The 13,412-nt window shown below is 50.2% G+C and overlaps 1 protein-coding gene across 2 annotated transcripts in view; it reads right to left on the bottom strand.

Annotated features, from left to right (window-relative positions):
* The window catches only part of CDH13 (cadherin 13), a 1,120,403-nt gene that overhangs the window by 908,143 nt on the left and 198,848 nt on the right, over positions 1 to 13,412 (bottom strand). The window lies entirely within an intron of this gene.

The following is a 13,412-nucleotide window of genomic DNA, read 5'->3' as shown; positions in this document are numbered from 1 at the left end:
CACCAGGTGCTGCTATGGCACTTCACCTCTGCTAAGCGTTGTTAAGTTGCCTGACCACCCCAGGGAGAGGCTAGTGCCACTAGGAGACAGGGGTGCCGAGCAGGTGAGGGATGTGGCCAAGGTGAAACTGTGGATCACTGAAGGAGCACGGCTTATGAGGCACAGACTCTAACGCAGGGGTGCGCAAAGGATGGGCCACGTCCAGACCACGTCCACTGTGTAGAGCACAGGAGGAAAAAATGGCTTCTGCATTTGTCAACAGTGAAAATGCCACCAGGAAGGTAGTCTGTGGCCTGTGATAATGAGAGAGTGTGTGTGCCAAGTGTGAGTGCCCACGAAGGAAGTTTTGCTGGAACACAGCGAGCTCCCTCACTGACACACTGCCTCTCACTGCGTTCACCCTGCAGCAGAACCGAGTAGCCATGGCAGCGACCTCTCGGCCTGCAGAGGCCTAACCAGAACTTCACAGGAAGTACTTCGAAGGAAGTTAGTTAGCCTCTTCTCTAAGCCGAGGCAGATTACAGCTAACTGGTCTACTTGGCTCTGGGGGCTGGGGGGTCCACAGAAGTGTGGGGGTAGGTCCTGCTTCTCTGTAGGAGTCAACATCTTTGTGTGCACACATATACACTCACTTCTCTACATCCTTCCCTCAGGTGGAATTTACAACTTCCACATGCCAGCAATGTCGCATAATTAAATGAAACCTTCGACTGCCTCCCAAAGCAGTCCAAACTCCCTGTAGGAGGAGGGGCTGCTTGCCTGGGGTGGCCACTCCTTGTGCACGGAAGTTCTAAGGCCTTCACCCAAACCATTTCAGATTTTTCCCATGTCAGCCAAAAAAAAGCACTGCCACATACTCGCAGAGCTCATTAAGTCTGTGCACAGAAAGGCAGCTAGAGAGCTGCAGTAATTATCTGGATAACGAGTTAATAATCGCTCTTGCCTAAAATAACCAGGTAATGAGTAACTCCTGCTTTCACATTCATTAAAGAGGTGCGTTTCTCAGAGAGCCAGCGACAACAGAGATGGCGTCAACACCGGTTTGCAGACCAGGACGCAGGATCAGGGGCAAGGAGTGCGATTTTCAAAAGTGAAAACAGAACCAGAACAGATAAGAAAGCCCCCAGGTAGAGGTGAAGCCATCTTCGCACTTCTGTGGTGAGGATGGGTAGCATTCCCTGGGGAACTGGGCTGATGGCTGTGTGTGAATCCCTCTCCCAGACCTCGGCAGGCTGCTTACTCTTTCCACTTCCCCTTTCCTGGAGGGAAAAGGAGATTCTGAGGAGCTGAGTTACTTGCACAACTGTTAACTGATAGAGCTAGCAGAGTGTACCTAGGCCGTGCTAACTGCAGAGGGTACTGTCCTCATTACACACACACACCTGGAGACACAGGTTATGAACTGTGCCCAGGACCACAGACTGGTTGGTGTCAGACCTGAGACAGATCACAGCTGATTCATCAAGCCATGGAACGGATTGAGCTGCTGCTGGTCACGCCCACATCCCACTTGGGAGTGCTGGTGTCAGTCCTCCTACTCCACCTCTAATGCGATTCCTTGCTCCTGCACCTGGGAAGGCAGGGGAGATGACGGCACAGGTGCTTGTGCCCCTGTCACTCTTTTGAGAGATCCATATGGAGTTTCAGTCTCCTGGCTTCAACCTGGCCCAACCCTGGCTGTTGCAGGAGTGAACCAGTTAATCAAAGATATGTCTCTCTACCTTTCAAATAAATAAATAAATAAATAAGCCAGCTTGACGGCAACATGTATGGGGGAGGGGCATTTGAACTAAGAACACGTGTTCCACTGCCTCTAATCCCAAGTCATAAGAGGTTCCATTTATCGAGAAGTTACTGTGTGCCAGGCTTTACACAAAGTGTGTTATCTCAGCCCTAACAACATCATCTCATCTAATCCTCGAAGCCAAAGCTTAGGTATGAACCACAAGATTGCAGCTTTACAGAGGAATAAGCGGTCACAGAGATGGAGCTCCCATCCAAAGCCATCCAGCTGGAAGGTTGAAGGTGGAAGATCTAAAAGTGTAACGTAGAATTTCTACATACGCTGTGCCTCTGCACCTCCCTGACCACCTAATCTGTGAGTTGGGGAAGCGCTGTTTCTTTTTATCTTGGATGCCTTCAGCCTTGCAGGGTTATGAGGTTTTTCTTCACTACTTTTTCACCACCTTTCCGATTCCATGAGCTGTTGATATTACAGTCTCCTGCACCCACATCATCACAAGTGCACACACATTCACCTGGGCAGGTACAATCCGCACTCCAATGGAGCGACTTTGTGTGAGCGCTTCTTCAGGCCGAGAACATCCTGGTCCACGTGGAGCAGCATGGGGACAGAATCCAGGCCCTGACGAGGACACACGTGGGTCCCCCCCGCCTCCCATTCACCAGCAATAGAGCTGCAGGCATGTTTTTTCTCAAAGTGTTGGTCGTAATAATGGCATTTACTCTGCGGAATCTGGGCAACAAGGACAATTCATGCCAGTACCTTAGCACTGCACCCATCAAAGCAGCATTTTAGGGAGGAAACCACTGATTAAACTATGTGGAAAGAATGGATCCATGGATGGATGGATGGATGGATGAGCTGCTTGGTGGATAGATAATTGAATAAATGAAATTCTAGTTCTTTAAAAGGACTGATTTTGCAAGCAAAGGTGAGAGTGAAGAAAAAGGTTTTGTGTAATAACAAATTTCTCAAGCTTCAAAGACCATAAAGAACCAGGCCATGACCCATAAACCAGCCCCACGCCAAGGGAAGCCTGCAGTGTCGAGGAAGACATACATTTCCAAGATCCAGCCCAGCAGGGGACTCGGAACAGCACTCACCAGTTATTTTAGATTCTTGTTCCCAACATCGTCTGTTAATGCCCACAGGAAGGCGGGGAGTTGGGTAGGAACACATTTAAAAAAAAAGTCACAGGACTGAAAACTACAACTCAAGAGCTACACCAACTTGGCTAACACTAAGTCCTAGAATACAGCACAATTTTTCTATTTCTCAACTCTGCTTCATCAGGGAAGGCTGAAGCCTGCACACTGAAGCAAAAGCAAACAAAAAGAACCCACAGTTTCAAAGTCAACATGAAGATTCGTCTGTTACTTCTGTGCATCTTCTTTGGGTGGGGGAGGGGGAATAGTTGGGCGACTCTGCTGTCAATTAAGGGTCCAGCCTCTTCCCATCTTGTGGCTCACCTCTCCCACGGGGCCCTCCACCTCCAGGTGGCAAATGTACACTGAGAACAGCATGGAAGCTTTACAGAAGTAAGGCCTTACCTTATGTCCACCCACACTCCACTGACCAGAGACCCACACTGAGCCCAGTCACACAGAACTTCAGGGATCTGAGAAATGCTGGCCTGGCTGTGTGCACAGGAGAGAGCAGCAATCTTTCAGTGACTAGCAAGTCTCCACCACGGGGTTTAATAAATACATTGTGACTGGGAAAGCCAAAGACAGTAAGCAGCAAAGAAACAGACAAAGACAGAAAGACAGCAGCAAAGAAACGTCGCCCTAAGGGCAGACGACTCCTGGTGGTGGGGAGATCCTCATCTTGGCTGGAACTCGGGCCACCTAACCACTCCCTGTGGTCTTGTCACTTCATGGAGCCCCTTTTCCTCTGGACTGTTTCCAGGCCCTGCTCTGCCTTTAAACCTGTGCTTTAGCCACGACCCCCAGATGCTGGGCAACACTAATGCAATGCTACTGCTAGGGGTCAACTCCAGACATCTGAACCCCATCATCAGAGGACAAGAGAAACATCCAGATCATTTAATTCAACATCCAGAACATTTAATTCTCAATTAAACAGAAAGGTGAGAAGACTGTGCCAAGCCCCAGGTGCCAGTTCAATAGGCAGTCAGCCATAATACGACGGAGATGCCATCAAATCGGGACACTTATCACAGGCCGGTTCCTACGGAAGCACCTTCTATGTACGCGTCTGCCTCCCTGGTACCTTGCGAGTCTCTGGAAGGCAGAAGATGAGTGATTCTTCTCTGACCTCCCCACACAAGAGTGAAGCAGATCTCACATAGGATAACAGGTGCTGCTAGTAGGCACCTGTCCTTCCAGTCTACTACCGTCTCTCAGCTTCTCCAGGCCCCAGTATCCCAACTCGTCTTCAGGCAACCACCTCACTGTCCACACGTGGTTCACGAAATGAAGGAGGAATCCACCCCCCGCTTCAGACGTCATCATGTGATCCTGGCCTGGCCAGTCCCAGGAGTCCACCTGGCACAGTGCCCATGTTGGAGATGTTCGCGGGACCCAGGCTGAGCAAATCGTCATCCACCCTATGCAAGGATTGTTGGAGAGGAGCAGCTCTCTTTCTGCTGGGGCTGTGAAATTTGGAGGCTACAATCTGGGTCTGCCTGCAGATGGCACACCACGGGGAGAGCCTGCCTGACAGTAACATCACCGAAGAAGCCACCAGGGCCAAGGGATGGAGGGTGAGCGTTCCATCAGACAACACTCAACCCCCTGTATTCTCTTATTCCCGAGTCTGGGCTCTCTGGACCTGTTCAGTTACACGAACTTAGCTCTAAACTCTGAACTCAATCTACATTAACACTCAGAATACCATCAGTCAATGGAAACCTTGTTGTGCTTCAATCCAAACCAGGCAGTCTCTCTTGACTGCACATCCCTGCCGATGGGCCCAGCTTCAGGTTCTTCCTATCTGGGGATGGGGCAGAGGCGGCAGCGGGAGGCACACACAGCACACCCCAACTCCATCTTATGAAAGCTCATCATGCATGCGTGCCCTTCCCTCCCTCTCACTGCCAGCAGCTTTGTCTTGCTTAATGGACATCTCCCATTCACAGCTTCCTGACGACGCTCCTCCTGCTCACTTGTCCTGTATCTGCTTCATCGTACAGGGACAGACCCTAAAGCTCAATTCACTGCTTGTCTCTTGCCTTCAGTTCCTAAGGGCTTTTGTTTCATTTAGAATAAAATCCAAACTCTTGTCCATGGCCCACAAGGACTAAAGGACCTGGCCCCTACCTGTCTAACTGCATTTCTGGACACTCTGTATTCATCCGATTTATCCTTCAGTTCTGCCAACATACCTGTGTCAACTCCCACCCAGCATTTGACTGTACTGTTATTTCCACCCAGAGGTCACCTCTCCCAGCTACATGAGTTGTCTTTGAACCTTCGGTCTCAAGGACAACTCCCCAGTTCCTTGACCACAGTGTGCCCTGGTGCCTTCTATTCTTCTGTGCCTGAGCTGCCAGAGGCCCTCATCGCCTCCCTGTCCCATGTCATCCTTAAGATGATTTCCCCACTCGTCTCCACTGGCCCCAAGGCTGCATCAATGCTTCATCTGTGTGCTTGGAGCATGTCATGCGTGTAAATATTGGATCACGGCACATGCGAGGTCGTCATCTCGCTAACATATCTGAGCACTCTCCCACAGCATGACTTCATCAAGGACTGGTACAATACTCTATCATTTTTGGTAGAGTCTCAGGTTAACACCACTAGAAACATTTTAAGTGCACAATGAATGTTTGTTAGAGAGGACTATTTGTTGAGCAAATTAACCACACACTCTCGAGACCGATCAGTGTTCCTGGCTGCACTTTCATCATCTATAAAACTAATGTTTTGTGTTAGTTCTCAATCACAGTTTCATCCCATAAACATAAGAACGAACGAAGAACCACAGGTTCCTAATGCGCCTTCCAGGGAACGTCACTCATCTGCCGAGTACTCACTGAACACCTGTTTGCCAGGCCTTGCGTGGGTACAGCAGACTCAGTGGTGAATGAGCAAGGCCAGAGCCTGCCCTCATCTCTGGCTTATTCCTCAGATCATAGGAGCTTGTAGTTTCTGAGCCATGCAACAGCCCAGCACTGAGATACCGACTTTGCCCTGTTTAGCTCACTGAATTCTCAGTTCAGCCCTACAACATGAGATACTGATTTATCCCTAAGGATCCAAGAACTTTAGTAGGCCAAGTCAGCCTGCCTTTTTCACACCTGTTACAGATGAAGGGCACAGTCCAGGACCCCAGCTCCTGGCCAGGTCTCTTACCCCAGCAAACACGTTAAGAGGGGTCAGGCGTCAGATGTGGGAAGCAACATGGGTGTTGACCCCTTGATGGCCGTGTGCCTCTCGCTGTGACCAGTGCAAACAGCTCAGAGAAACCCGGGCAAACAGCCAGCCTTGTATTTAACCGACTGTGTACAGCAGAGGCGCACCTGGCCCTCGCTCACTCACGCACTCCTTGGGAAACCTTCAAGGCACGTGTGACCACTCCATTTTACAGACGAGAAAACAGGAAGAGAACTGCCCAAGGCCACTCCACAATGCGGCTGGAGCCCAGGACTGCCCGACTCCACAGAAAACATCAACTTTCAGTGTTCTAGCTTCGGCTCTTCAGTCACACACTTCCATCCCAGGAAATGTAAATCCAGATTATAGTCCAGGCTTAGGTCAGCGACTTCCTGGCTTCTTGCTGAAAGAATGGATGCCATAGCCAGGCTTTCTCCACCTTATCGGACCTCGTTGAGAGACAGCCCTCGCAGCAAAACAGCAGAACCCTTCTCATCGGGCTTCACAAACTGCCAATAGCTTTCAAGTGGGATGTCTGATTCAACCCCAAGCCGCCCAGTGAGAGAGAGACCTCAGCGAGGAGGGTACGTGAAATATTTAACAACTGCCAAGCACTGGCACCAAGGGACCTGGACGGCCCTGCTGCCTTTTGGAGCTGAGCGAGACCCAGTCCCACCTGGACTCCTGTCCCACCTGCCTGTGCACCTTTCTCCTTCCTCTGCCCCCACGGCTGGTTACCTCCTGCTGGTCCGTCAGGCTGCAGTCCAGCTGTCTCGAGCCCAGGGAAATGAAGAGCTGAGCTGCCGGGGGGACGCCTCTCGGCCCTCACCTCCAGCCCGACAAACGCTGCTGGCCCGGCACACTGTGCCTCCTGAGAAGCACCCGCAGGAGCCGGGGCCCGCTGGATAAATAGCCCCGCTCTCCTGTCCCTCCCTCGAGGGTGGGGAGAGCTGGCTGTGAGCTCTGTGCTGTCTCTCAGAGGTCCCTAATGGGATTCAGCTGTAGCTGCCCTCAGGGCCAAACGGCGGCGTACTCTTCCCTGCTCATTGCCCTGTCGGCGTCCCGAGTAAAGAACTCGCACACAGATCTCAGTCCTGGAGCCTGTAATGTGGAAATCCAGCTAACACAGCTTCCCTGAGCATACACACAGGCCAGGTCTCGGAGGACGGCATGCACACAAACACCCTATTTTCTTTTTGGGGGCTCTTCCTGGTCTGTGATTAGATGTGTTTTTGGGGGATATTGACACCTGGCTCTGTCCCCCACTAACTGGTGAGTCCCTGTGACAGCTGAAAAATGGCCCCCAAAGACAGACAGTCCTATGGGACCTGAAAACGCTGCCATATGTGGCAAAGACCTCGCAGATCGGGTCAGGTTAATGATTCTGAGCAGAGATGACGCTGGGTGACCTGGGTGGCCACAAAATGCAGTCACAAATATCTTTATGAGAGGGAGGCTGAGGGAGACCTGACACACAAGGCAGAGAAACCCGAGTGACCATGGAGGAAGGGACTGGACCCAGGTGGCCAGAGCTCAGAAGCCTAGGAGCCACCAGCACATGGAAGAGTCCAGAGAAGCTGCCTGCGCACACCTTGACTTTCCACGGTGGTAAAGGAGCAAACGCGTGTGGATGGAAGTCACTCAGCCTGTGGTCGTCGGTTAACGGCTGTCCCAGGAAACTCGGGCACCCACAAAAGCAGCCTCCCCTTTTGTTTAACTTTGGCTCCTCTCAAGCCCTATTGCCTAAGGCTGAACCAGGTCCCCTAAAGGTTGGATTGTCCCCACTTAAGAGATGGGCCAAGGACCTCAATAGACATTTTTCAAAAGAGGAAATACAAATATCATATGTTCTCCCTGATTGGCGACAACTAACTGAGCACCAAAGGGGAAATTTGTTGAAGTGAAATGGACACTGTGAGAAACAGTGACTTGATCAGCTCTTGTCCTGACGGTTGATGTACAATGTAATACTTTATCCATTTTGGTATTTTTTTTTTGTTCTAGTACCATTGGTTGAACTCTGTAATTAACACACAATTATTCTTAGGTGTTTAAATTTTAACTGAAAAGTGATCCCTGTTAGGAATTTGGAAAACATTATGTTGAGTGAAATAAGCCAATCCCAAAGGGACAAATACCACTTGTTCTCCTTGATAGGTGACAACTAACTGAGCACCAAAAAGGAAACCTGTTAAAGTGAAATGAACACTAGGAGAAACAGTGACTTGATCAGCCCTCACCCTGACTGTTGATGAGCAACTTAATATGTTATCCCTCTTAGTATTTTTTTGTTTGTTCTACTTAATACTTTTGGTTGAATACTGTAATCAATACACAATTCTTCTTAAGTGCTGAAACTTAACTGAAAAGTGATCGCTGTTAAATATAAGAGTGGGAATAAGAGAGGGAAGAGATGTGCAATTCAGGACATGCTCAAGCTGACTTACCTCAAATGGTAGAGTTAGAAACATACCAGGGGATTCGAATTCAATCCCATCAAGGTGGCATGTACCAATGCCATCTCACTAGTCCCAGTGATCAATTTCTGTTCACAATTGATCGTAATGATAGGACTAAGAACCAAAGGGATCACATAAACAAGAATAGTGTCTGCAAATACTAGCTGATAGAGTAAAAAAGGGAGAGAATGGTCCAACATGGGAAGTGAGATACACAGCAGACCCATAGAATGGCAAATGTCCTAAACAGCACTCTGGCCTCAGAATCAGCCCTTAAGGCATGCAGATCTGGCTGAAAAGCCCATGAGAGTATTTCAGGCATGGGAAGCCAAGACATTCTTGGGGGGGGGGGAGAATCTAAATGAAAGATCTCCATGAGTGATATCCCAGTGGAAAGAATGGGTCATCAAAGAAGGAGGTACCTTTCTCTGAAGGGAGGAGAGAACTTCCACTTTGACCATGGCCTTGTCTAAAAATGATCAGAGTCAGTGAACTCAGGGGGCTTCCATAGCCTAGGCAGCTCATGACAAGAGCCTAGGGTGATTACTGATGCCATAAACAAGAGTGTCAATTTGTTAAGTCAACAACAGGAGTCACTGTGCACTTACTCCTCATGTAGGATCTTTGTCCTTAATGTGCTGTACATTGAGATTTAATGCTATAACTAGTACTCAAACAGTATTTTACACTTTATGTTTCTGTGTGGGAGCAAACTGTTGAAATCTTTACTTAATGTATGCTAAACTGATCTTCTGTATATAAAGAGAATCGAAAATGAATCTTGATATGAATGGAAAGGGAAAGGGAGTGGATAAGGGGAGGGTTGCGGGTTGGAGGGACGTTATGGGGGGGAAGCCATTGTAATCAATATTCTGTACTTTGGAAATTTATATTCATTAAATAAAAGTTAAAAAAAATAAAAAAAAGGTTGGATTGTGTCCCCACCACAAGATACCATGTGGGAGGCAGAGACTGGAGAGAGGCGCCCCCAAGCCAGGGACCACCAAGGACCACCAATGACTCCCAGAGCTCAGAGAAAGGCATAGGAGAGAGCCTCCCCTAGCGACTTCAGACAGAGCCGAGCATTCATCACACTTGGATTTCAGACTTTTTGCCACCAGAACTGTGAGTGAAGGGATTTCTGTTGTTGTGAGGCACCCAGTTGGTGACACTTGGTTCTAGTGGTCCCAGGACACTGTGACAAAGTCCCAAACTCGACTACTTCTGGATCTGAAGTCACCAGGACGTGTGACTTCAGGCATCAGCTGGAACACAGAGCCCTAGCTCCATTCATTCCTGTGTGTGGTATCCCAGCCACACTGTCTCTCTGCTGTTCACTGTTAGTGCCCAGTTAGGGGACACCTGGAGCCAGGTCGTGGCTTTCCCGAGCTGTCCTGAGTATCCCAAGGAGCCTTGCCATGTCGCAGAAGGCCCTGTCACGTGGAGACATGCAGGCTGAAAGTCAGTCGTGGCCCTCCATCAGCAGCACCGACCCCGCGCTGCTTACAACAGAGTCAGGCTGGCCGGCGCCGTGGCTCAACAGGCTAATCCTTCACCTAGCGGCGCCAGCACACCGGGTTCTAGTCCCGGTCGGGGCGCTGGATTCTGTCCCAGTTGTCCCTCTTCCAGTCCAGCTCTCTGCTGTGGCCCGGGAGTGCAGTGGAGGATGGCCCAAGTGCTTGGGCCCTGCACCCACATGGGAGACCAGGAGAAGCACCTGGCTCCTGGCTTCAGATCAGCGCCATGCGCCGGCTGCAGTGGCCATTGAGGGGTGAACCAATGGAAAAGGAAGATCTTTCTCTCTGTCTCTCTCTCACTGTCCACTCTGCCTGTCAAAAAAAAAAAAAAAAAAAAACAAAAAACACACCAAGTCAGGCCGTCTTTCTGTCGAGAGGCAAACGCGGCCCCGCTCTGTGCTCTGGCTTCTGCTCGCACATGATTAACGTGTAATGAGGAGCAGGTTCTGCTTTATTGATCTTCCAACCAGGCCTACGTGCGAAGCTGCCTGAGAAAAGTCCCAAAGGATTTTATTTGATTTTTTGCAGAACAATAATCTCCCTCACCACGTTAGCTGCCCAACTGGTGGGGGTTTCACCTTGAGATTGTCGACAGGGGAGGCAGAGAGGAATGTCTGTATTTGCTAATCCTTGCTCAAATACACATCCCTGCTGCTTGCACCCGCTCAGGTGAGGCCCTGGGAAACCGCAGGCCGTGCTAAGAAAGGGGGAAAGTCAGAGCGGGACAAATCAGAGCCACAGAGAGGACAACGTGCGTCACACGCAGCAGCGAGGAGTTTCGTCTCCGCTAAGGTGACAGGCCCCACTCTCAGCTCAGCTCCAGCTCGATTTTTTTTCTGCTGCTTTCAAAACATTCCGGACTAAAAACTACAATGAAAGAACTGCAGAAATGCCCTCTCTTCGTTAGCTGTCATAATTCTACACTACACTTTTTATCTGCTCATGGATGGGAGCGAAGTCACGTGCTGGTCGCTGCCAGGTGTTGAAAACTCAAGAGCTGGCTCCTCTGCAGTGTGTGGGACTCAGGGCTTTGGCTCTGCCTGACCTCAGACCAGGAAATGGTCTTCCAGGGACAGAGAGATAAGACCCCAGGCTGCAGAACAGCAGGCGCGCAGGGCTCAGGAGACTGTGCAAGCTGTCAGGGTGCCATTGGCTTGCCTCAATTCCCCCCAGGAACCTGGGGTTGACAGGGTGCTCTCCATTCAACAGGACACTAATTGAGCACAGCCTGGTCCTTCTGAGCCCTGGGCCCTGAGCCTCAGCACAGAGATGGGTAGAAAGGATGCTAATCACACACAAAAATGAGGGCATGGTGCGAATACTAATGATACTGGTGATAATTATCACAGTGGACATTTGGCGAGTGCTTGTTCTGCCCAGACCTCAAGGTCACAGAACGAGGGTTGCCAGCCACCTCCCGCTCCAGCAAACAGGCCCCACAGCTCCATGCAATGAAACAACCACACACAAGAACCCAATAGGGAGAGACATCCCATGTGGGCTCAGCCATGCCCTTTGGCTCCTACTATAAAGGAAACTGGTTCTTGGGGAGCTTGGGAGATGTCCTATGGGGAAGCCAAACCTAAAACCCATCCTGAATCCATTTGTCAGGGGCAGAGGGAGGATGGTGAGACTCCCCAGATCCAAATTAGGGACAGTCTCAGGTTCTAATGGATTCATCTCTCCTAATTGCTTTTGTTGCGTGTCTGTTCAATTCAGATAAGGCTTACATGGGGCCGAAAGGAAAACCAGAAGGGAGTCACAAAAATGATTAAAAGGTTGTGAAATCAGGGCCTAGAGATGGAGGCATTGGGGGTTATTTATCCTAGAAAAGAGGAGGCTGCGGAGGGACATATAAAGACGTCATCCTGGATTTGTTCTGGAAATAAGCAGATGCTCCGCTGGCCGGGCATCCCCACCACTGGGCAGGGAGAGTGGGTACTGACGGTGGCTGCTAGCAGGTCTGCAATCATTAGCTGCCTACAGAGAATTCAGGAGGGGCTCATTGCTGCTGGGTAATGCAAATGATGGATACATAAAGTCCATTTAAATGAGCCTCAACTCAGCCCACCAATACCCCTTTCCAGTTACCAGGGACAAGCAGATGGTTTGCCATTGTCCACGGCCACAAGCGGAAGCTTTGCACAGATCCCATGTTCCCTGTGCATTCTGGGATTCATCCCTTCTCCGAGTCCCCATGTAGGGCCAGGTGTTAGGAGGAACCATCGGGGCTCTGTCGTCCAGGCAGGAAGATGCTGGAAGCTGTGCTCCCCAGGTGATGAGCTGAGCTTGGCCGGACCCCAGAGAGGTGACCCTCTGCTTCGATTCATCACCCCTTGGCTGCTGGAGAAGGCGGGTCTCTACCAGGTCTGCCTCCTGACCACACCGCAGTCAGTCTGCTTTCCATTCAACAGGACATTCGAAGAGCAAACCTAACCCTTCTTAGGCCTGGACTCTGAGCCTGGGACGCTGTTGTACCCAGATTCTAATCACACAACAGATAAGGACATTTGATGCTAATGATACTGACAATGACTATCAGAGGGAACACTTAGGGGTCACTGATTCTGCCTATGACATTAACCAGGCACTTCCAGCACGGGGTCCCATCTGAGTCCCACAGAGCCCAGTGCAATGAACTGCTGCTTCCTCCACTCACAGGTACCAAGGCCCCGAAGAGGCTACCTAATTGCCCAAGGTTACAGAACTGGTCAGGAACTTGGGTGAAATTTGACTCAGGCTTTCTAATATTTACAGTTCACAGAACCTTCAGGGGGACACATTTGCTGTTGGCTTTCTAATGGAGATTTGAAGAACAGATCGGATGATTTTCTAAGTAGAAGACACTGTAACAATCACTAGCCCAGGTGACTATTTTATATTTTTGCTGACTTGGAGACTACAGTCTTGTTCACGCCACTATCCTGCCTTCTGCAGGCATTCCACAGGACGCGGGCAGAGGAAGTCCAGGATCACCTCTTACCCTGCCTGGCCGAGGTACATCCAGCCCCACGAGCACACAGAAGCACTTCTGCGCTCTGCACGACGCTGCGACTGATGGATTCTTTAGACAGGGCTTGACGTGTATCCGAGTTCCGAGACAACAACTTGTGTAGAGTCACCTGGAAAGCTTGGTCCAAACGCAGATCCGCAGACCTCCGTCCCAGGACTCCCGCTTGGAGAGGTGTCAGCCAGACCGGAGCATCTGTGGGTTTATTCAGCACCTCAGCGATTCTTATGTGGGAGAAGCAGGGACCTCCAAATTGAGGGGCAATGGCTTGGTCTTGCTATTTCCTCTAGCGACCTGGTTTTCTTGCCAAACATCCTTTGCCACACACACACACACACACACACA

The sequence above is a fragment of the Oryctolagus cuniculus genome, chromosome 18 (assembly GCF_051225735.1).
Source record: "Oryctolagus cuniculus isolate XC-2025 breed Fujian yellow rabbit chromosome 18, ASM5122573v1, whole genome shotgun sequence".
Taxonomy (NCBI): Eukaryota; Metazoa; Chordata; class Mammalia; order Lagomorpha; family Leporidae; genus Oryctolagus; species Oryctolagus cuniculus.
Note: the sequence above shows the minus strand (reverse complement) of the source record. Positions and strands in the feature narration are given on the sequence as shown.